Source organism: Sus scrofa, chromosome 8, assembly GCF_000003025.6.
Source record: "Sus scrofa isolate TJ Tabasco breed Duroc chromosome 8, Sscrofa11.1, whole genome shotgun sequence".
NCBI lineage: Eukaryota > Metazoa > Chordata > Mammalia > Artiodactyla > Suidae > Sus > Sus scrofa.
In genome coordinates this window covers 114,081,386-114,106,857 of record NC_010450.4, presented here as the reverse complement: position 1 = coordinate 114,106,857, position 25,472 = coordinate 114,081,386, and the positions used below count along the sequence as shown (strand labels likewise).

Below are 25,472 nucleotides of genomic sequence, written 5' to 3'. Positions count from 1 at the left end.
TGCTAGAAACATGTGAGAGTAGCCGTTATCTGGGTTTTTTGCCAATCTGGTAAGTTAAATGGTGTCTCAGAGATTCAATTTAGGAATACTGTTCATTCAGAATTTTCAGTGGTATTTTTTTTTTAAAGAAAATGCTCAGAAAACTAAATAAGACTAGAATTCAGCTCTTTTTATCATACAAAAAAATAAAAAGTCACTTGGAGTTCCCTTGTGGCTCAGTGGATTAAGGATCCAGCGTTATCAGTGCTGTGGCTGTGGTTATAGCTGTGATGTGGGTTTGATCTCTGGCCAAAAAAAAAAAAAAGGCATTAAAGGTCACATTAGATCTTCTGTTATGTAAGTTAAGACAGTGTTTGTCCATGTTAAAAATGCTGCATTTTATTTTATTTTATTTTATTTTTTTTTTGGCTGCATTTAGGGCATGCAGAAATTCCTGGGCCAGTGATTGAACCCAAACCACAGCAATAACCCAAGCCACAGCAGTGACAATTGCTGAGTTCTTAAGTGCTAGGCCACCAGGGAACTCCCCAAAATGCTACTTTTTGTTCTTTTCTTTTTTAGGGCCACACCCACAGCATATGGAAGTTCCCAGGGGTTGAACTGGTGCTGCAGCCACTGGCCTATATCACAGCAACAGCAACGCCAGATCTGAGTCGCGTCTGTGACCTATGCTGGAGCTTGCAGCACTGCTGGATCCTTAACCTACTGAGGGAGGCCAGGTATCAAAGCTGCATCATCATGGATACTCGTCAGGTTCTTAACCCACTGAGCCACAACAGGAACTCCAAAAATGCTACGTTTTAAATACTGAAAACATACAAAGTAAAAGTGCTTCTTAGGCTCACCATGTACTAGGAGACCTGCTAAGAGTAAGACCTTTTTTCTGTAATTTTGTCCTATGTGATATCTAATTGAAATAAGACAGCATATATAAAAATAAGTTAATACAATAGGCCCAAGACTGCTCTTCTTAGAAACACCTGCTTACAAGGCTGGCCCTTGACTGCTGGTGCCTGGTAACTTAGATCTGAGAAGAGTTCTCAGCATTTCCTGGTAAGAATGGCTCACGGTGCCTGAACCATTTGGGCAAACAGTATGGTTTCTGTTGAATATCTGCTCACGTTCCGGGAGTATAGAATTTGGGTACATGCCCAGCAGTAGGTTCCAATGTGACCAGCCCCAATAAAAAAACCCCAGACACTGAATCACTAATGAGCTTCCCTGGTAGGTGATATTTCACAGGTGGTGTCACAGCTCAGTGAAATTAAGCACAAGCTATGTGATTTTACTGGGAAAGGACCCTTGGAAGCTTGCTGCTGGTCTCCTCCAGACTTTATCCTGGGTGCCTTTTTCTTTGCGGATTTTGCTTGGTATCCTTTTTTTGCAACAAATAGCCATGAATTTGACTATATACTGGGTGCCTTTTTCTTTGCGGATTTTGCTTGGTATCCTTTTCTTGCAACAAATAGCCATGAATTTGACTATATACTGGGTCCCATGAGTCATCAAAATGAGAGTGGTCTTGGGGACCCTGACCCAATCAGCTTTGCAAAAACTTGAATATTCTGTCTGTTGTATTAGTGGTAAATGACACAGATATTTTTAGCATGCAATTAATTGACCTTTGGCTTCGTATCTTAACTTTTAGCCCATCTTGTAAAATGTAATGCTTCAGATTTCTAACAATGATCTAGCATTTACATCTAACAAATGGAGGCAACAAGAAGGCTGCTCTGCATTGGAGAGTTTTACATTTAGTGGTGAATCCACAACTGGTTCTTTGGTCTTCCCAATGTCTATACTTAGGCTTAAAAGCTTCTTGCTTTAATTTCCTATAATTTGGTTATTAGGCAAATGGATTTACTCAAATTCCCTTGGAATTCATAGCCACAGAATTTTAGCTAGACAGTCTCATTTCTAAGTATGCTCTGATTCTGAAGCTTAACTGCAAATCAATAGTCCTAGAAACTTCCCTTAGGACAGCAGACCTTTGCCCAAATAGGACATAAGGCCCAAAGATTGAAATGAAGCTTATTTTTGCATAATTGTGTTATAATAGCATTTTGTTTTAATTTTTGAATATTCAAATGGAAAACTGATAAAAGTGCTAAACATAAAGATTTATTTCTTAAAGCTGCATTTGAAAAAGGAAAATAGCTGGCTTCTGGAGAATAGTATTTATATGGTTTAAAAATATTAAATATACTCCAAAGTGGTGAGTCTTAAGGCTTATGGTTGACTAGTGTATTTTTGTTGATAATAACTAAGCTTGAATGACATTGTGGAAGCCACTGTTGTTAATGTTTTACGTATAGTGCCTCATTTAATTTCCATCGTAACTTTGTGAGGTAGCTGTTATTAACTCCACTTTGAGACAGAGTGGATTTAAACAATTAACTCCACTTTGAGACAGAGTGGATTTAAACAATTTGTCCAAAGTTAAATGGTTGGCTGGCCAGAACCTGGGAGAACTAGACTTTGAATTCTCTGTAGGCTAAGCTCTTAATCACTCTGCTTTCCTGATCACATGGTGGCATCTCAGCTGGCACTGCAGAACACTGGTTACATGAAGAACCTTACACATTTACCCTGAGGTATAGGGATGATCCGATCCTTTTATGCTAAGAGTGAGAAATGTTCATCTCCTTGGTTTCTAAGGGTCAGGAAGCATAAGTGGGATCCTTGCAAAACACAAAACTGAGCATGTCACTCCTCGATCCCACTATCTTGGGGGAAAAATCCAAATATCATAATAAGGGATTATGATTTTTTTTTCTTTTTTTTTTTTTTTTTTTGTCTTTTTGCCTTTTCTAGGGCCACTTCCGCGGCATATGGAGGTTCCCAGGCTAGGGGTCGAATCGGAGCCGTAGCCACCGGCCTATGCCAGAGCCACAGCAACGCAGGATCCGAGCCGCGTCTGCAACCTTCACCACAGCTCACAGCAACGCCGGGTCCTTAACTCACTGAGCAAGGCCAGGGATCGAACCCGCAACCTCATGGTTCCTAGTCGGATTCGTTAACCACTGTGCCACGACGGGAACTCCAAGGGATTATGATATTTAGGAGCCTCTTTAAGAGCCAGCCTTTCCCCATTTCAGCCAAGCTGACTTTTCTCTTGTTCACGTACATACAAACCTCGTTTTACTTTGCTCCTTAAGGCCTTTGCACATGCTATTCCTTCTGCTGTAAATAACCTCACCCCCACCTTGTCTGCCTTTTCTTCATCCTTCAGATCCGAATTGAGAAACCCTTCTTCCAGGAGGCCTTCCCTGATCTTCCTGAACCAGGGGATGAGGGTGGGGGTGTGCCTTGGCAATGTGTCCCTCTTGAGTCTTGATTTTAACTAGCCAGACATTTATCTCCCTGTGTTGTAGTTATTTGTGTGTTTCCCCAACTAGATGTGAGCTGTTTGAGAGCAGAGACAAGGTCTGTCTAGTTGGCTTGGTCACAGCAGAACCAGACATTCAAATAGCAGACATTCAAAAATCTAAACAAAGCTTCAAGTTTCAAAAGGTGAGGCAGAATTAACCATTGAGCTCTCAGAGTATATGAATAAACTGCTAGGTGTCATAGATGAGGCTCTACTCTCATGTAATAGTCAGAAATCGTCAGTTACAGCATGACGACGAATATTCTACTTTTGTTGTTGAAACCCACATTAAGCAGGTCATCAGTGACAAATTCATGAGCTTAAATACTAAGCTTTCTGCTGGTGGGTTCCTTTCCAAGACCAAACTCCATTTTGGAAATCTGAAGAAGGAAGTTTTCTATCCCCCAGTTGTATGCACAAGCCCAAGCGTTTCACTGGGCTGCAGTAGGTCCACATATCAACTACAAACCCCAACTTGGGAGAACCTGCTCAGACATGGTTAAAGATGTATCAGCACTTTGGAGAGCAGCTCACCCCGATATTACTTGCCCATAGTAAAAGTCACCTAGAATTAGCCAGCTCTAGGTAACAAGAGGACCCATTTCTTCAATCTACTATAGCGGTTGTCTGTGGACTTCAGTAATTTTTTAGATATGGAAAAAATGTCCTAAAAAATGCTTCATAAAGAAAATATGTTGGCAAAGACAACGTTTTAACATAAAATCTTTGCTAAGTAAACTTAGCCACCTCTTTTATAGCCGTTAAGAACAAAGTAAAATTTCTAGCTGTGTAGCAGAAGAAATTGGCACAACACTGTAAGTAAATTCTACTTTAATTTAAAAAATCAGAAATTCTATTATTCATTAACTTTTAATAGTATTTAAAATAGCAGGTATCCTGAAATCCCTATGTTAGGATGAATGTTATTTGATGAAGGGAAGAAGAAAGAAGACTTTCTAAATTATATTTGTCCCCTTCTGCCCATTAGCATTAAATAAATGTAGGATTCAGGATTTTCCCACTAAGATTAGAGGTGGCATTTAGACACATCTTTATGTCTTACTTTCTATGTCCATAGCAGGCATGGCTGAAAAGGACAAAACAATAAAAAAAAAAAAACCAGTATCTAGCATGTGTGCATGTACATGGCTCTTTAAAAACCACTCCCCCCCTTAAATATTTAATGCATAGGAATGACTAGGAAAAATAGTAGATCCATAAAATATTAGGGAACTAGAAATAACTGGAGGAAAGATAACATGAAATGCAAACCTAGAGTGTTTTCTTCTAGATTTTTGGCTTCTAGGGTGACCTAGGAATTCATTGTGAAGTTAAAGACCAAGGTCGGCAAGGTGACTTTAAGCTGACTGACATTTACTTATATTCATAGTGGTATTTCAGGGCAAACCCCTTCGATTCTAAAGCTACTTGTATTGTGATATCAATTCTTTCAGGTTAATGATGAGTATATGTAAAGTGTAACAGTTTTTCTGGCCAGGAATGTAGCTCACCAAAGAGTCAACTCTCTGGTTGCCTGAAAAAAAAAAAAAACTCTTGACTATGAGGTCAGAGCTAGTGACTCAGGGCTGTTTAGGAATGTATTATATTAACTATGAATTCATTAGAGAAATAATTCCTGGGGAGAAGGTAACTTCCATGACAGCATATAATGCCCACTCCCTTATATAAGAGTCCTGTAATTGCTTTTTGTGTGAAAGACTTTCTTCCGAACTCAATAGAAAAAAATAATGTAGCCTTTATTTCAGCTACGTGGGATCTACTGTTTCTCTGCACAGCCTAGTGCCTTTTGAATTCCCTAACTTGAAAAGAATGGAAGGAGCCTCCATACCCAGTGACGTGGGGAAGAGCAGTGTCAAGGTTAAACATGAAATCAACAGTCTGGAGCTGGGAGCGGTTCGAGCTGAATAAATGTCTGTCCTGTGTCTGACTGTACCTGTGCCTGAGTCACCTTCCTCCTGCCAAAGACAAACAGGTTACTAGGCAACCGGATTGATTCAGACACTCTAAACGTCTCACTGCAGTAAAATGTCCATCTGCAAGATTTCCAGGAAATGTCCCTCTTGCAGGTCACCAGGGAGCTGGACAAACATTCACACAGGCAATGAAAGCAGCAGATGACCCAGCTAGCAGCTATGTGTGAGAAAGTGGGGCCAGCTAATATCTGGAAGGAAGTCACCTTACGGGGTGAACACAGATTGTTGTCTGCATGGTAACTGTGAGGAGGAAGCACGCAGAAGGGAAAGGTGAAATCTCTCCCCAGAAGGACTCATGGGGAAGGAAGTCCATTGCTCTTAGGAAAAAAAAGCAACACAGCAAAACAACCCAGCACATTCCAAATTGTAAAAATAGACCAAGATCTCAGACCACTTGCTGAATTTCTAGGTTTCGCTTCCTCCTGTCTCCCAGGGAGGTGAGAATGGACCCTACCCTGGAAGGTGGTTTGTGCATTAGTACCGGGGACGCAGCCAGTGCCTGGTAGCCATGCTCTGCAGAAGTGTAATCATGTCCTCCACCCTCCGGGCAACTCCCGAAGTAAGGGGTGGGGACAGAATTGTGTAGGAAGGAAGGAAAACCCAGAGATAGGTGAGAACTTCTCAGGGATTTATCTATTCTTTAATCATTTGGAGGACTGCAATTACAGAAAGTATAGTTTTTGTTTTTTGATCAGGTTCAGGGTGGGATGTAGAAATCATAGTTATAGCATCATTTAAGAGACCTCTTCAAGGGTTTTTGGCATTAGCGACCTTGAAAATTATTTGCATATTGAAAAACTAAATCAGCATTATTCAAGGGGGGAGGGATTAATTAATCATGGAGATTGCTTGGTAACGTCCAAGTTACCTGTGTGTTCCAAAGCTCTAAGTGGGTTTTTGCTTTACTGTTTTTTATACTTTCTATCCCCTTCAAATATAAGATAAATTATAATTAAACATGCAGTCACACAAATAAGCCACTCTAAATTGGGTGAAATCTTGGGGTCTTATTTCCATATGGAAATTAGAATTATGCAGACACATATTATTGGCTCCATTAGAAAAAGAAAGGTGCCTTTGGTACTTTGGAGAAGGTGATACAGAGCTGGTGTCTTTGAGTGTGTGAGCTACACATTCTTTCACAGCCATTCTAGTGCCCCTGAGTGCCAGGCACTTGGCCAGTGGCCAGCAACATGGAGCCAAATCAGACATGGACTGTCCTTACACTTCCTCACCCTATATAGGCTGCAAACAACAAACCCAAATAGTGGACTAAAGAAATGGGAGGAACCAAGGCGAGAGGAGAAAGCCATGGCATTAAATCCCCATCTGATCTTTTAAGAGTTTTCATTTCCCCTGCGTGGATTTTTTGAAGGGAAAGAACGTTTGCAAGTTGGGTCGAGAATATGTTGCTGCACATTGGGCTAGTGACACAGCAGTGCCTGGGTGATGTGAGAGAGTTGTGAGATTAGGAACCATTCTTTTTCCTGAACCTGTAGAAGCTCTGGTTCTGTCAGTGGGGCTGTTTCCAGGGAAGGACCTTCAATAAAGTCAAGAGGAAGAAGGAGATTGGGGGAGTGGCTCTCAAGGTTGTCGCAAGAGCTAATCATAAGCTAACTTAATTTTAAGTTAGTTCCAAACCCTGGTCCATGGTACACTGTTATTGCCTGACACCATTTTATTCAGTAATTATGCAGATTTCTCTATTACCAAAATAACAGCCAAATGCTTTCAGGTTAACTTTAGGATTGCTATAAAAAGTAAGAGAAAAACCCATCTAAGTCTAAAATTTTCTGACTTTCTCTTAAGCCACAATACCTAGTGAGTTCGCTGAATTTAGCATTGAAAGTAGCACTGTTTTATATCAGTCTTACACTTTGAATAACTTTCTGAGTGTAGAATGTTGATTTGAGGAAAAGGCTAAGTGTGACTTGTTTTATAAAGAACTTGGTTTTCCCCTTAATTAGTTTTTGTTTTTATTAAAGTATAGTTAACATACAGTAATGTTATGTAAGTGACCTGTGTACAATATAATGAGTCACAATTTTTAAAGGTTATACTCCATTTATAGGTATTATAAAGTATTGGCTATATTCCCTGTGTTGTATAACATGTCATTATAGCATATTTTATAGCTAATAGTCTGTACCTCCCATTAATTTAGATTCTCAGTCTTTCACCAGGAATCTTTGTTATTTGGTGCAAAACTTTATTAACCATTATTACAATTTAAAAAAAAAAAAAGCTTACTGAACAAACATAACATTTCCAAAAACAGAGAAGACATAAAAAATGCTTCAAATGATTCAGATACATTTTGATGAAGTTCACTTACTTTGCTTATTTATTCCAAAAATATTTGTGGTAGGAATTTTTTTTTTTTTTTTTTTTAATGCCCTGGAAGTTCCCAGGCCAGGGATTGAATTCAAGCTGCAGCTGTGACCTATATGGGAGCTGTAGCAATACCGATCCTTTATATTTCAGAAGAGGCCTTTTTAAACACAGTTCACACTAGTTTGTATTATATTATTTCCTGATTTTGAATTTGCATCCACAGAAGGGTCAGTTGATCTCATAAAACGTGATACTCGAGTCTTCTATATTTATTCTCTGGTGTTGGTCCTTGAGCACATTCAATAACTTCTCTTTACCTTTCATCTTAATCAACCATCTCTTGTTCTGTGGGATGTGACCTTTCACTTCAACCTTATGAAATTATTTTCTTCAGTTTTAAGTCTTATTTCTTCTCTAGTTAATTAACCTGGACTCAGAAGCTCTTTGTTAATATCTTACTTAATTGACTTCGGTCATGGTCGGAAAGGGGGGTCTGCATTAGCGCCCCCCCCCCAAAGTCGTCTTGCTCCATCCAGATGCCTAAATAGCAAATGGAACTAAAGGATTATTCTTTCATTAATTAATTTTCCTTTTCACATGGCCTATTTAACAGTGTGGCTTTTGATCATGTGAAATAAAGACATAAATGACCTTTTTTAAAAATTTTCATATGCCAATGGCTAGTCATTTAACATAGACCCTTATTTGAGAATGTGAGAGAGATAAGGTAGAGGAGACTGAGGACCATGAGGTTGCTTTAATTCTCATCAAGTGGTAGAGTCGAGGTTAGAAGCCAGATACAAGGATTCTAAGATGTTCCCTTTGCAGGTTTGACCTGTATTTAATTTGCTTCTTATTTTATCAAGGGCATGTTGTAGGGGCCATGGTTGTTGAGTCAACTTTTGTTGTTCATGGTTTTAATAAACCATATGGACCTGTTACCCAGAAATTGCCTTCATCAAGCTAAATTAAAATGCCCCAAAAAATTTAAATCTTAGAGAGGAATCAATCTCTCACCCATAGGATGAAGGTCATGGTGGTGTTATGAGCACTAAGAGGAAACACCTAGAGCCTCTAATGGTCAGTACACTCTTCATCAGTAAGTTACCTTACACCTTTCTTTCTGTAAGAAGTGAGATTTTTGTTTGCCTTCTTTAACTGTCTTCGGTGAAATCACTAACATATGTTTACTTTTGATAGAATGATATTTTTATGTGCCTGAGAAATCTGAAAAATAATGGGGTTGTATTAATGAGAACTGAAAACCAAGATTGCTGTATTACCTACCCAGGATTGATCACGGCTGGTTTGTGGCCAAATGGAAATAAGAATTCTGGTCTCTTAATATCTGATCCAGGGCCTTGCCATGACACCATTCGTTTTTAAACTCTTAGCCATGGAACCCAGAATTCAAATGAGATTTTGGATAATCCCTCCAAATTAGAAGGAAAAGCAGAACTTCTCTCGTTGGAGACATGGAGATGTCTGCATGATCTTCCTGAGACTCTGCACCTCCTTCTTCTCAACATAGTTCTTAACACAGATAAAGGGTGTGGCCCTTCTCTTATTCCCCACCCCACCATGTCCTTAACACAACAAACTAAATCTGGCGTAGTCCTGCTTTTCTGGAGTGTATCTGTCCCCTGAATCTGAAAAGTAAATACACACGGGAAAGTTGGGAGGTACGTTGACCCAGGCCGTGTGTCATAGCTGTAAAGGAAATGTCAGGTCTGCCCTGTTGACTCTGGAACATTTTTACTGCGCGTCAAGAGGAAGCAGCGAGCGAGATCTGGCTCTGAGAGCCCACTAATCTCCAGGGTTGGTTCTGACTTAGCAGGGGCGTGCTATCCCATTTCTTCCTCTTTGCTGTAAGAATTCGTCCTGAAGCTGTCTGCTGATTTGTAGGTTTCCCCCCAGAGTGGTAGAATGACGTGCTGGATCAGAACCATCAAAGTACTAAATGCTGGCTCCACCATTTATTGGCTGGTGACCTTGGGCAATTTCATTTAACCACTTAAGCTTTCTGTGCTCATCTGTGAAATGTGGGTGCTAATAATAATAATAACTACCTCACAGTATTGTGTTGATTTTTTTTTTATTTTCTTAATTTTTGTTTTGTTTTGTTTTGTCTTTGTTTGTTTGTTTTTTTAGGGTCGCACCTGAGGCATATGGAGGTTCCCAGGTTAGGGGTCAAATTGGAGCTTCAGCCGCTGGCCTAGACCACAGCTACAGCAACTCGGGATCTTTAACCCACTGAGTGAGGCCAGGGATCGAACCCGCATCTTCATGGATACGTGTAGGGTTTGTTAAACCACTGAGCCACAATGGGAACTCCCAGAATTGTGTTAATTAAATAAGACCAGTAAAGCCTTTAGAACAATGTTTGAGCAATGGTAAGTCCTATATATAAGTGTTAGCTATCACTCTTAATTCTTAAGTCTAGGACATATTAAATTTAAGTCATTAATAGGACACAGATTCAAAACATTTTAAACACTTAAATATTCTAGCCTAGTGTTGTTAACTAAAACTATGTATTTCTTGGTGGAGAGAATATATCATAATAATGGTAAATCCCAATTAACTTTGCTGGATCACATGTTGATAAAATTCTTTAAATACTTTTTAAAAAAAAAAAAAAAAGCTTTCCTAAAATAACTAGAAAGCCAAAAATATAATCAATCATTGTTTGGCTTCACAGTATAAATTAGATTTGTTAAAGCCCCAGAGAAATTTTCTCTTCTACTTAGTTATTACACATGATTTTATTTTTGTAGATAAGGAAGGCCACATGAAGTGGTCAATGCACATTTCCTAGAAAACTTTCTGACAGTTGATTTTCAAATAAAGGTTTCTGTGATTGCACTTTGCTGAAAATCTCTGCAGAGAAAGTCTGTTTATTTAGCCAGCTATCTGTTGACGTACAGTAGTTTCCTTAATGAGTGCATTTTTGTTTTTAAGAGTTGGTGCCACTTTTAGAATAGAGTGAGGCAGTTACCTGCTCCAGTTAGCAACAGGATTCTGGAGCTAGCTTTAGAATTAGGGTCTTCTTTGGTCACCAGCCTTTTTGTCCTTGTTGCTGCCAGCACCCAGATACTTACCAAATACCTAATTCACATTTGAAAGCATCATGATTATTACATGTAATATTTAAGTAATTCTGTGGCTTTTCTTACTATTGAAATCTTTGCGCTAGTCTGATTTGCCCCTCTAGAACACCATTTATAAGAGGTTTGTATATAATTGGGCACAAATAGGCGTTCCTGTTGTGGCGAAGCAGAAATGAATCTGCCTAGCATCCCACGAGGACACGAGTCTGATCCCTGTCCTCCTTCAGTGGGTCAGAGATCCTGTGTTGCCCTGAGCTGTGGTGTAGGTCGCAGACACAGCTCCAATCCCACATTGCTGTGGGCTGTGGTGTAGGCCGGCAGCCCATAGCTCAGATTCAACCCCTAGCCTGGGAACATGAATATCTAGCCAAAAGGCAAAGTAAAGAATGGTGACCAGGAGTTCCCTGTGTGGCTCAGCGGTTAATGAACCCATTAGCATCCATGAGGATGCGTGTTGGATCCCTGGCCTCTCTCAGTGGGTTAAGAATCCAGTGTTGCTGTAAGCTGTGGTGTGGGTCACCACAGCTCGGATCCCATGTTGCTATGGTGTAGGCTGGAGGCTGCAGCTTCTGTTGGACCCCTAGCCTGGGAACCTCCATATGCTGTGAGCACAGCCTTAAAAAGACAAAAAGACCAAAAAAAAAAAAAAAAAAAAAAAGGTGACCATACCATGAAAATGTCAGAATGTCAGACATAAAGCACCCCAGAGAGAAGGTTTGGTTTCTCACAAGCTGAAAGTTATAAATCAGCATGTGGTTTTCAGTGGGGACTGGGGGAAGGGTACACTAGGTTTTGTAACCTCCCTGGGCAAGGCAGGCCAGTTTGACTATTCATTCCTGGGTCCAGGAGTCACAGCAGGAAAGGTTTCTTGGAGAAAGTGACCTCTAAGCTGGGGCCTGAAGCATGAGAGGCAGGTATGTAAGCAAGAGAGTTTGGGGTGTTGAAGAGTTATATGGAAAGGCCTGATAAGATGGGATATCTCATGTGAAGGGAGTAGAAATTAACTATGTTTGGAAGCACAGATTTAGGGAAGGAAAAATAAATAATTCTCAAACTGAGCCTGAAAAGGATGGCAGAGGCCAGCATATGAAGGTCCTTGTAAGCAGTGTCACCCATCAGGACATACCATCATGTAAGAAGCAGTCCAGGGGGAAAAAAAGATAATTGAGGAAAGGTGATCTAATTGTATATTTGTTATTAAGAAAATAGTATTAATTTTGGTATGCTATAATGGCGTGTGTGTGTGTGTGTGTGTGTGTGTGTTTTAAGAGCCTTACTGAGGCACAATGAAATATTTACAAGCGAATTATGTTTAGGATTGTTTCGCCAAAAAAACCCTGGGTTAGAGGGTAGATGAAATAGATTTCCCATGATGATTGCTGTAGCTGATGAGGTTTGCTGTACTCTACTTTCAGTGCAGCATTTGAAATTTTCTATTATAAGGTGGTGTTTTTGTTTTTGATTTTTTTTTTAAAGTCAAAATAAACCATGGACCATAGGGAGCCATTTAAGGGTTTTAAAGAAGCCAGTAAAGCAGGAAATGGACTGTGAACAAAACCAGAGGGGGAAGGAGTGCTACATCAAGTACTTGATCAGTCCTTTTCCCACAGTGACTGTGGCGTTTCAGTTTCTCCTTGTGCAAGATTCTTAAGACTTCATGTCTTCTTAGTAACCAGTTCTCTATTAGCCATTTCCTCTAAGACTTTCACTTTGTATTCAATGGTACAAAATCCTAGTGGTGTCTGATATTCCTAATACTATATCAGCTTCCTGTTTAATAAAAAAGTGATTCTATATGTCTTCCTGGTAGATGGATTTACTCCATTAAAAATTCATTGTGGCGGAGTTCCCTGGTGGCTCAGTGGGTTAAGGCTCCTGAGTTGTTACTGCTTGGCTCGAGTCACCACTGTGGTTCTAGTTCTGTGCCTGGCTTGTAAACGTCAGCGTGCCATGAGCATGGCCAAAAAAAAAAACAAAATTGTTGTAGCTATTGATATGTTTGGACTAATTCATGCCCTCTGTAAGGAAAGGTGTTTGTGAGTTGAACTAAGCTAGAGAGAGCAATTAGGTAGATACATGGAGGATTAAAATGAACAGGACCTGAGATGTGTGTCAGGGGAGCAGAGGAGGGAGTTTGAAGCTGAGTTGCTAGCTAAGATTTTATTTACCCTGTAAATAGACCTCCCCCCTCCACTGATGGAATTTACTCAGTTCCTTTAAAGATACCACCCCCCCCAAGCCATCATCCTTTTTGACATTCTTAAGACATGCCTCTACAGTATAAAAACATATTACTGAAATGCTAGTTTTGGTCTTATTCAGTACAAGCCTTGGAAAAGGGCTCACAATTTTCTCATATCTTTACTACTACAGATTGTGCTACCTGACATGTTAGAAAAAGAAAACGAACAACGCAAATCAGAAAACCAAAATACTTTTAGACTGTTACTTCATTGCTGTTTTTTAAAATATAGGTTTTTTGATAGCATGTTAAAAAAAATTTCGAGTATTTATAGTCAAATACATTTACTTATGTAGATTCATCAATGAAAATTGCATTTAATGGAAATAAGATTAAATATGGAATTACATCTTTTAGCTTCCTGATGCTAATTGAACATTGAGTTTATAGCATTTCCTGACTACCTCTTGGCAGGAGGTTCAGGTTTAGAGGTAGTGCTTTTAATCATCCTGTGTTTTTCTAAACCTGCTTCACTCTTTAGAAAATAGTCTGACCATAGTTTACTCCCAAGGAGAGACCAGTGATAAACTGAATCATATAACTATCTACTGATTTTCTACTCATTGCTGATTTGTGGAGCTCGGTGTTTTAAAAGGCTTTTTTTAAAAAAAAAAAAAAGACTATTCTATATTTTAAAATTTTTGTTTTCAGTTTTCATCTATATACCTTAGACTTAAAGTTTCTAAGTTTATATATATAAATGTCTCCCACTCCCTTTCATATTTTTGAATTTTCTTTTCTATCGGGAATATGGTTTTGCTAAACTTCAAATGTTATTTCAGACTCTTCTCTAATTTAAAAAAAAAAAGTTGTTTTTATTGCTCATTGGTCTTTTTTTAAAGTGACTTCTGGGTGGAAGGGGGAGAGTGAGAGATACTTAATCAAAAAAGCTCTCGAGGTCAGGAGCCAGCCGCCTCTTCTGCTACTGTCCTGAGCACTGAGAGCCAAATTCCACACCGGACGGAAGGCCAGAAATAATTCTCTTCTGGTTGGCCGGCTCTTCATTTGCTTCACCTTCCAGGCTTTCAGCAGTGTGTGCAAGAGTTGCTATATATTTAACCCTTTATTATTGCTTATCTTGAGTTTGGTCACTCTGTTTCCTTAAATTCAGGGTACAGCTTATTAAGTTTTCTGTATCGGTAGATGCTATCCTACCCATTTAGGAAAATTTCTGTGTCAGAAGTCAATGGAATTCTGAATCCTTGTTAGATATTTGATAGCTTTAACTTTTTTGTCCCCATAGAATATCTTTAATTTTATTCTTCCTGTGTTTATAATATTGCATCTTTAACCTTTTCTTAAAAGCCTCATGTGAGTTAAACATTGCTTAGCAGAGTGCACTGGGGCGATCAATTTTTTTAAAGTCCATTATGACCAATAAAATTAGAGTGCTGTACACATACATACATTATTTTCATCTGTTAGAAATGGAAAAGCACAAGGGCGGAATTCCCTCTGTGGCACAGTGGGTTAAGAATTCCACTGCAGCAGCTCAGGTCACAGATGCAGCTCAAATTCAATCCACAAATTGAGTAAGTATGGGAGCATTTTCAGTGTAGCCCTTTTTTAGTGTTATGTTATTTTGTTTGGCCACACCTGCTGCATGCAGAAGTACCTGGGCCAGGGATTGAACTCATGCCACAGCAGCAACCCAAGCCACAGCCGTGACAGTGCCAGGTCGTTAACCTGCTGAGCCACAGAGAACTCCCCTTTTTAGTTTTACAAAGTTTTATTTGTACAGGTTTCTGGGTGCTCTTTATCATAATTGGGTCTCGGGGGTTGGAATGTAGATGCTCTCGACATTCTTCGGACTTGATGGTATACTGCTTTTCTTTCTGATAATGAATATTCATTTTAAAATTTTAAAATGAGTGTTACCTCATAAGCCTGGTGATCCTACTTTGAATAACCCTTCTGTTTTATTTTTCTTCATAGCACTTTAAATCTTTTTTTGTTGCTGTTGTTGTAGTATGACATTAGCAGAATGTAAACTCCATGAGAGAAGTAACTTTTTAAAAACTGCTGTGTCCTGGAGTTCCCGGTGGCCTAGCGGTTAAGCATCCAGCATTGCCATTGCTGTGGTTCAGTCTGATGCCCTGCTCAGGAACTTTCACGTGCCTCCAGTGTGGCAAATAAATTAATTAATTAAAAAATTATGTCCTTACAACAGTCCCCAATAACAGAATATGAATTCACTAAATATTGTTGAATCAATAATCATCTTTTCTTTTCAGTAGTAAAATTAAAATATGCTGCTTATTTATTTTTTTTCAATTCCAAAAGGTAAAAAGTGAAATAAATATCCTATGTAACATCACCTTTCTAGTAACCATGTAATTTATTTATACATAACACAGTTTTCCCCCACACTAGAGAATTGTGCTTTTTACATCATTTTGTAACTTTCTTCACCTAACATTGTAGGATAGTATGGTATTTTACTGTACAAATAAGATTTATAAAGTAACTAGTCCTATCTGAAATCACTTACCTGCAATTTCAAAATCTAAATTTCTGCAAACAAAAGGCCCTTCCTCTCTCCTTCCCTCCGTCTCTTTACACATCCTCCCGTTTATAGCTCTTGGTGTCAGAACACTTCTTGAACTGACCAAAAGCTCTCTATAGTTTTTATTCACCTAACTTACTGTGGCTTTACCCACTGTCTGGTTCAGATATATTAATGTTTGAATATCTGGTGTTCCCAGATCCAGCAAGGTGAAAGTGTAAGCTGCATGAACTAATATATGATATATGTGCCTACAGTTTTTTGAAATGCAAAGTTCTGAATTGTATTTTATCTTTTTTTTTTTTTTTTTGGCCACAACTGTGGCATGTGGAAGTTTCTGGGCCAGGGGTTAAACCCGCACTGCAGGTGCCACAGCTGCAGCAATGCTGGATCCTTAACCCGCTGCATGAGAACTTCCCAAGGTTCTGAATTTTAAAATGCATCTGTTGGCAGAAAAAATTCTAATGGGTGGATTTAGAAAACAATGCAAAGATGCTTATGCAAGTATCTTTAGATAAATTGCTAGACATAATTCAAAGTGGATAACATACAGCTTTTGAAATTAGGGAAGAAAATACTAACAATATTTTCGAAAAGAAAATATGGAACTAAAATTTTGGAGTACTTGGGATTGTTATTCTTAATATTTTTATGGATTTTTGCATACTAGTTTAAATTATTGTATCCAATCATTCTTTCCATTTAAAAATGATTTTTTTGTATATAGTGTACATATACTTTTGAAAGCTATAATCTATTTAACTGATCATTTGGTGATTTTAGGCTACTTCTGAAGTTTTGTTGCCACAGAGAACAGAGGACAGAAACTCTGATAAAAAGTACAATAAAGCAAAAATCCACCAGAAATGAGAAAAAGGGTTTTCAAAAATGCTTAAATATACAAGCTTACTAAAACACCTGTGATGCACAAAAATTACCAATATTTTCAAAGGAGGGCTTGGAGATTTCTATTTTTTGACTGAACTGTTTTCGCCGTTAGAATCAGGTTTGGCCTCATTCTCTGCACTTCAGCAGCTGGTTTTGATCGTATGGAAATTTATAAAGCAGAAGAGTAAATCCGCCAGAAGATATCACTCTTTAGTACAGTAAAGTCTCTTTGTGAAAGCTGACACTAAGTAAAGACTAATTTAATTGTTTGTATACTTCAAGGTAGGGCTGTAAAGTCCAGGTGGTATAGGTTTACCAGGCTTTCTCAACAGCAGCAATGCTGCAGACTTGTCCAAAACACAACATTCTAAACATATAATTTTCATTACAGTTAAGTGATGCTGAGTGAAGACATGAAATAATGAGATTTCAGTAGATAAATATTTCTGTGAAGGCAACAGCAAGAACTATACATGGTTTCCAGTACTTTTAGCTATAAAGTAACACATTTGCAATGAAAATATTTTTAAATGTGGACTATACACAAATGTAGGAAGGGAAAAAATCTCATACTCCTACCACTTGGACAACCATTCTTAATATTTTAGTGTACTTGTGCTCTGACTTTTCTGTACATGCATTTTTTGCATGCTTGAAATTGTGCAAAACAAAATACCTTTTAAGAGAGGCACATTTCCTCTGTTAACTCTGTCCCTACTTTTACAGTAAAAATAGCCATTAGCATTGTCCTAATTATAAAAATGATTTACGTGAAAAATTACAAAATGCAGTCCAGAATAAAGAAAAAATTGGAAACCACTCTTAAATTCATCAAGCGGTGTTAATGTTCAGTGTATTTTCTTCAGACCTTAAAGAATGTATGTGTAGGAGTTCCCCTCATGGCGCACCAGAAAGGAATCCATCGAGGAACCACGAGGTTGCAGGTTCAATCCCTGGCCTCACACAGTGGGTTAGCGATTCAGCGTTGCTGTGAGCTGTGGTGTAGGTCACAGATGAGGCTTGGATCCAACGTTGCTGCAGCTGTTGTGTAGGCCAGCAGCTGCAGGTCCAATTGGATCCTTAGCCTGGGAACCTCCATATGCCTTGGGTACGGCCCTAAAAAGCAAAAAAAAAAAAAAATATATATATATATATGTAACATGCATCTTTACATTGTTGAAATCATACTGTAATTTCCTCATTAAAATCTTAAACACAATTTTTATAAACTATTTGAAAATACAGTTTTATCTAGATATATGGGTGAATCACAGAAAATTTAGAGAAAATAGGAAAGTACTAAAGAAAACAAAAATAATTGGTAAATCTCACCACTAACATTAGTTAATATCTTTTTTTTTTTTTTGGTTTTTTTACCTTTTCTAGGGCTGCTCCGGTGGCATATGGAGGTTCCCAGGCCAGGGGTCTAATCGGAGCTGTAGCCACCAGCCTAGCCGAGCCACAGCAACATGGGATCTGAGCTGCATCTTTGACCTACACTGCAGCTTACGGCAACACTGAATGCCCGACCCAATGAGCAAGGCCAGGGATTAAACCCACTACCTCATGGTTCCTAGTTGGATTCATTAACCACTGAGCCACAACAGGAACTCCCACATCTTACCTTCTTTTTGGTGTATTTAACTTTGTTTTTAATGTCATACATTTATATTTTTATGAAAATAAGAATATGGTGCTATTTTTTAAGCAGTGAATTTAATGTATCTCATGGATACTTCAAAACGTCTACTCTAGACATTTATATTGTTTCGTTTCACTTAAATGTATATTTGGATCGTGTTTTTTCTGTATTTAAAACTTGTTCCAAAATAAACCTCAGTAATAGAGTCAATACATTGAGTAAGCATTTTAAAAACTTACCATGTTGTTTCAAAGGAGATTTTCCCCCAAATTGTACCAATCAGCTATCCTCCCAGCAATTCATAGTAGTCTTTATGCTTCTTTCTGATTACAGCTTAAATTACAGTTTGATAGTCTTTGTTTCAAGGTAACTTTACAGTGTTCTTATCCACGGGTGACAAAAGGGTAGAAGCTTGTGTATTTAACCTGTCAGCGAGACTTGATGTAGGCATTTTTTTGTTGTTAGTAATTGGGAGACACTTAGTCACAGGAATTCGTAAGATTTGTCAGAGGCGGTGTAGGGAAACTCAGCTCCAAGTAGCCAGTCAGGAAGTGAGCTCTGCCTCTGGGACCGAAGCACAGCAATTTTATCCTCTCCTTCTGTTTCCTTTCCTGACCATTTTTCACTGACTGCCTGGTTATCTCAGCAACAATCATTGTCTTTTCTTCTTGTCTCTTTCTGTGTTTTTCTCCCAACAGCGTTTGAAGGTGGGCTTCAGGGCTTGAGTTCTTGAAATCACCTGCCCTTACTGCAAAGAATGTGAGCATGAACAATTGGCTTAGTGTGCAAAGAAAAATGACAGCCGAGGCCCCTCGTGAAAGCCTTGATCAAATAGATTATCATAATTATAATGTATTTTACATATGTGTATAGGACCTATTTATATCTGTAATAATTATATATCTTGTTTATTTGCATATATTAGCTAACCATTTCTGCCAAATAGAATATGACTTTTTCATATGTTAAATTAATTTTATTTATGGTTGTATTTATTGTTGCTAAGATAGGAATGTGTCATGAAGGTAGCTCCCAGACTTTCAAAACTATGTTGCTGTGTAGCAACAACACCCAGTCCCTACAGAGTTTTTTTGTTTTCTGTCCAAATCCTTGAAGCTCTCTCTTTGGGTGACAAGGATGGATGCTCACCTCAAGCGCCTCTCTGCCCTCCTGAAGCTGAAGGGCCCTCTGATAGAACGTGTCTTATTTTGGGCCCCATTTACTCTAATGTCTATACTTGTCCATATCATTTTCCTCTTTTAAGGCTTCCTTGTAAAAACTCTGACTCTGATCTGTTATCCCTTTTCTTTCCAAACTCTTCCCTCTTTTTCCAGTTATCTTCTGGAGGGACAGCTTGGGTGTATTGGAAATAAAGTCCTCATGTTGCAGTATTCCTAAAACAAAACCACGTAAGACCTGCATATCCTCTTCTAGATTTTTGCTGAGGGGAAGTGGGCAGTTGGCTAAGGGTCACTACAGAATCAGTGGTGTGCAGATGTTCACTCTGTGGTCCTTATTATACCAACAGCCACCTACGCTTTGTGGTGGAGTGTTCCAACTCCATACAGGGGACATGTAATAGAGTAGGCAACAAAAGACACAGTTGTCCATTAAACTTTGCAACTTTGTGAACCAGCACAGTTGGTCACAAAAGGAAATAAAACTCTAGAGTGAGTTATTCTCCCTGTTTCGAGCGAGAAATGCATCAAAACATTTTGACACAGCTCAAGGTTCCTGGATCATTTGCTTCTGCTAAAGAAATTGAGATATCTTTCTGAAGAGCCTCATTTTCCCTAGTAGACCATATGTCTGGTGGCCAATTGTCCTGAATATCCAGAGTTAGTTACTAGCATTTCCTAAAATAGTATTTAAATACTGGAGTTCCCGTTGTGGCTCAGTGGTGAACGAATCTGACTAGGAACCATGAAGTTACGGGTTTGATCCCTGGCCTTGCTCAGTGGGTTAAGGATCCGGTGTTGCTCTGAGCTGTGGTGTAGGTCGCAGACGCAGCTCAGATCCCTTGTTGCTGTGGCTCTGGCGTAGGCCGGTGGCTACAGCTCCGATTCGACCCCTAGCCTGGGAACCTCCATATGCCGCGGGAGTGACCCTAGAAAAGGCAAAAAGACAAAAAAAAAAAAAAAAATACTGTGGTGTATAAACCAAATTTCTTTATTTCCTTCAAATGAATTTGTTTTAAATATGCAAACTTCCTGGTGAAAATTATAATTATGGACACTTTGTGACAGTTTCTTCTTTGCCTTAATGTCTTAGGATAAGTGAAAATTCAATAGATAAATATTTTATAGATCTGTTTCAAGTACCAATAGTCACTTGTATTCATTAAAATTGTTAAAATGACATTCTCTTAGACTCAGAATTTTAATCTTTTAAGTTAACTCTTTTGCTGCCTCTTCCCCATGTGTGCCATTCCTTGGGCTGGAGTTATGTGCAGACACTCAAGCCTGGACTGGAAGCACTGGTCAAATAAGTGCTTTTGAGAAAGAAAGAATTTATTTAAGTACAACATTGTAGCTTAAGTTCTGGGAGCCAAACATAGTAACTTTAATGGCTTTGGAGAAGGTATTGCTTTTTATAGCCTCATACCATTTGAAAGCAATGGCTTGTTCCGGCAGTCATGTAAAAGAAGCTTTTTGTGGTTGGCATAAGAGGATGAGCAATGGAGACTTGACACAGACCTTTCTGGGTCTTCTCCGCTTGCGTTTCTTTCCTTACGTGAAACTGCTCTGCCTTGAGGATGCCAGGTGGGTTGCAACACAGGACTTCAGAACCCAAGGAGTTGTCTAGCCCTCTGGCTCCCCACCTGCCTTTGTCCTCTACCAAAGCCTGTAGAACATCATACCTACACTGTAGCAAGCAGGTGGAACTAACCTGCAGATTCTAGAACCTTCCTTTGTCTTTTTTCGGTAGCGTAATTCTTGCTAACAGGAAGTGCTCCTCTTAATCTCTTAGGCTATATTAAGCTATTTCTTGAATTTGTTGGCACGGAACACTAAGCAGAAATATCGTAACAAGTAACTCATTGTATTTTAAATACATACTGAAATATCTAATTCTAGACTTTAGATCTTTACAAGGAAACTGTATTGAAGTGTACCTGGTGCCATTTCTGCAGCAGCCTGGGGGGTTGAGTAAGCTTCCTGTTCTTAGGATCTGCCTCTGTGATTAGTACTATGAAATGTATGGATCGCAGGCTCCTGGTGAAATGTTTCTCCTAAAGTTTTGCCTTTGCCTCCACACTAGTGCAGGAACTAGAGTAGGATTATTTAACTCCTTCCTGTGGATTCATACTTAAAGGTGATTTCACTCAAATCTCAAAACAAAGTGTTAGTATTTTCTTCTATTGCATAAGCAAAGTTTCAAGATGTCATTTTTTTGAATGCTCATTTAAAGAGCCTGTTAATGTTATTTTTTGGAAAGTTTTGGAAACTGTATAAAATATACACAAAGTTTGGTCACCACATGATTAGAGGCAGAAATCAGTAGGAATATTTTAGAATAATCTGAAAGGCATACAGCTTTATTAAAGGAAAGAATTATGAAATTATTGTTAAGGAACTATTTTTTTTCCTTCTAATAGTTTTCCTGTAATAAGATACTTTGCTTTCCAAATCTAGAAAATTCGTTATTGATGATGAAGAAATATGCTGTTGACTTTGATTGTGATCTATTTATACTAAGAGTGAGATCTCTAATATAGTCTAGAAAATGTTTTGTGGTTGGGGGGACATAATGTTATATTAATGTTATATTAATATTAATCTATTACACCCAGTTTCTGCTTTTCTCTCTTTCTTAGACCAGCCACTGTTGTTAGGAGAAAATGTAAGATCCACTGACATTTAAAAATATAAAATGGAGTGTTTCGGTTTTTTTTTTTCATCGTTTTCAGAAACCTCTCTGATCAGTGGATATTAATCTGTGCAGACTCTTATTACAGAGTAATAAGTATTAACACCTACGGGAATCAGTTTCTAGGTATATAAATCTTTGGGGTATATAAGGAAAGCTCGGAATGGAGAAGTAGATAATTATCACTGTTTTTCAGTGAGGCCGTTAAGATTTAACCTTTCTGATAAAGTCCCCAGGGTGTTTCTACCAAGCAAGTGCTGGCGGCTTTTGTTTGACCATTAAACATGGAGCATGCAGTAGTGCCACTTAACTCTAATGATTCTCTGACCAAACATCTCTCTGGCTGGGTTGCTGATGAATTAACAGGATTAGTGCTCAGGTTGTTAAAAGTACACATGTCTGTTTAAATTTCAGGGGCTTCTTTTGCTTTGCCTGCTAGAGCAAATGTGAGCATTTTCACACAAACATAAGCCTTCAGCCCACCTTACACATTCTCCGAGGTCGTGGGTTTATCATACCGGCAGTACATTCATGATGGGGTAGGGAGTAGAAAATTCCTGCCTTGTTCTTTGTTATAAACACTAAAAGCACTGGGCAGGAGTTCACATTGTGGCTCAGCAGAAACGAACCCACCTAGGATCCATGAGGACTTAGGTTCAATCCCTGGCCTCGCTCTGTGGGTTAAGGATCCCTCGTTGCCGTGAGCTGTAGTTGTAGGTCACAGACGTGGCTCAGATCTCCAGTTGCTGTGGCTGTGGCCTAGGCTGGTGGCGACAGCTCTGATTCAACCCTTAGCCTGGGAACCTCCATATGCCACAGGTGTGGCCCTTAAAAAAAAAAAAAAAAAAAAAAAAAAAAAAAAGCTCTTGGGCCAAGGAGGAAAAAAACCACCTGGAAAGCCCACCCACTCCCACCCTCCAGAAATTCTCTAAGCTGCTGCGTGGTGTATCAGGGTGGAGGTGGGAAAGAAGTTTGGAGCATGCATAACCCAGTATGTGGGGAAAGTGTGATGTCCCGTACCCCTCCATTCTCCCCCTTAACTCTGAGAACCTCTGATTTAGAGTATATCTCAAAGAAATATAAAGGATTGTTTAAAATATTCCCTGGTTGTTGGGCTTGTCTTACAGTGTTTTCTATTTCTTTTTTTCCTTTTTTCTTTTTGGGGCCGTACCCGAGGCACATGGAAGTTCCCAGGCTAGGGGTTGAGTCTGAGCTGCAGCTGCCAGCCTATGCTAGAGCCACAGCAACTCAGGATCCTTTAAGCCACTGAGCGAAGCCAGAGATCAAATCTGCATCCTCATGGATACCAGTCAGGTTCATTTCCGCTGAGCCACAAAGGGAAACTCCTTACAGCCCTTTTCAATCCTCAGGGTCCCATCTGTCCATCTACTTACTTATCTAATCTGATCTATCCATTCATTTGTTCATTCCTTCTCCTTACCACAGGTTCCACCAGGGATTGTTACATTGTCTTTCCCTGTCACTCCACCTCTCTTTCAGATTCCTCTTCCTGCTGGAGGACTTTTACCCTTTAAGCCCAGGGCTGCAGTCAGATCTGATCTTAGGAATTCTCCAGCCACCGATACAAAGATTAAAAGGAAAGGAGAAGCCACAATTGAAAACATCCTATGGAACATTTTACACATCACATTTTAGTGACATTAGTGACATTAGTGATGACTGGCTGGCCCAGTACCAATCCGCCCTTTCATGCTGCCTTGTGCGTGGACTGCAGGTTGTCTCTTCTTGTGAAATGCTCCCAGTCCCACGGTATATTGTTTTCCAATTTGCACAGCTAATATTTGCTCCGTGTAAATAAGTATTCATTTCAACAAGTATTAAAATTTTACCTTGCCAGTTAAAGTGATCAATTTGGGGTTTTTTTAAGTGAGAGAGAAAACAGACTGTCTTTCTTTCCCTATATGCCAACTCGTAGTAAATTTTGATGAATTCTGTTAGAAAGATCCATCTGTTTTTTGTCACTTCATATTATTTAGTTACAAGTTTATTTTTGGAGCACAGTTTACACAAATTTTGTTAAACAGTTTGCATTTTATTGGCTGGTTCTTGATCCTGTCTGTAGGAAATTTTAAAATGTGTCTTATTTCAGAGTCTCTGCTAAAGAAGCGCTCAGCTGGTTAAGTACAACACTTGAAAGACATAAGTGAGCCTGGAATATAATAATAGAGACGAGTTAGTCCTTGGTTTTCTAATTCTTTAAAAACTATCTTCATGGGCTGTAGCTTTAAAAAAAAAAAAAACCTTAAGTTATAACTTATATCCTATAAAATGCATATATATTAAGGGTGCAATTAAATGACTTTCAGTAAATTTACAGAATTGTGCAACCATCATCATGATCTAATTTTTTAGGACATTTCCATCACTCCCAAAAGTAACTTCCAGCTGACTTACAGTCACTCTTCATACTCCCCACCACCACCACCACCAGCACTATAATAGGCCTTATCTTGCTCTGATAACAACTGAATACAGAACTAAAGTTGTTTAATCTACCCTGGCATGAGATAATAAGTTAGTACCAGAAATCAAAACATCTGTTCTCTCCCCAAGCATATCTCTCCCAGAGTTCAGAATTACAGTCCTTGGTGGCTGCTTTTTCAGTTCTACCTTTTAAACTTTTTTATGGATTTCCCACTGTGGCTTAGCAGGTTAAGAACCCAACTAATATCCATGAAGATGCGGATTCAATCCCTGGCCTCACTCCATGGGTTCAGGATCCGGCATTGCCACGAGTTGCGGCATAGGTAGCAGATGCAGCTCGGATCCCATGTTGCTGTGGCTGTGGTGTAGGCCAGCAGCTACAGCTCCAATTCAACTCTCAGCCTGGGAACTTCCATATGCCACAGGTACGGCCATAAAAAGAAAAATACATTTTTTTTTTAAGTTTCTTCCTAATCTGTTCTCAGAATAGATTCACAAAACTACCTTCCAAGCCTGCCCACTTCCCTAATGTAAATCTATCACACTTTTACAGATGCGGGACCCAGTGGCAGATGTGGGACTCGAACGGTCTGACAAGGACTCTATTCCATGTTACTTTGGTTGGGAAAGCGTTTCACAAATACACATGATAATTTTTTTTCGTCAACAGTAGACCTTCTTTTCAGTTTTCAGGAACTTGTTAGTAAAAATATTTAAATTTTATGGGTGTTTCTGAAATAGAATGCCATGACTCACAAGACACCCTTGTTTCTGTAAGCATATTAATGCCTATCCATTTTAGGCAGAAGGATTTTTACAAGTTAAGCTCTAAGAATGTTAATAAGGGAAAGCTAAGATGTCTTGGGCTCTGAAAAAACTTTTTTTTTTTTGCCTTTTCCAGGGCCGCTCCGGCAGCATATGGAGATTCCCAGGATAGGGGTCTAATCGGAGATGTAGTCACTGGCCCACGCCAGAGACACAGCAACATGGGATCCAAGCCGAGTCTGCAGCCTACACTACAGTTCACGGCAATTCCAGATCCTCAACCCACTCAGCAAGGTCAGGGATTGA

The 25,472-nt window shown here is 39.1% G+C and overlaps 1 protein-coding gene across 7 annotated transcripts in view; it reads left to right on the top strand.

Moving 5' to 3' along the window:
* The window catches only part of SGMS2 (sphingomyelin synthase 2), a 93,221-nt gene that overhangs the window by 39,089 nt on the left and 28,660 nt on the right, over positions 1-25,472 (top strand). The window contains exon 1 of one of the 7 annotated variants that reach the window (XM_013978980.2): positions 11,432-11,722. The exons of the other annotated variants lie outside the window; for them this stretch is intronic. The gene's annotated coding sequence lies outside the window, so the exon portion shown is untranslated. Of the gene's footprint in view, positions 1-11,431; positions 11,723-25,472 lie in introns of those variants that run through there. 7 annotated transcript variants of the gene reach the window in all.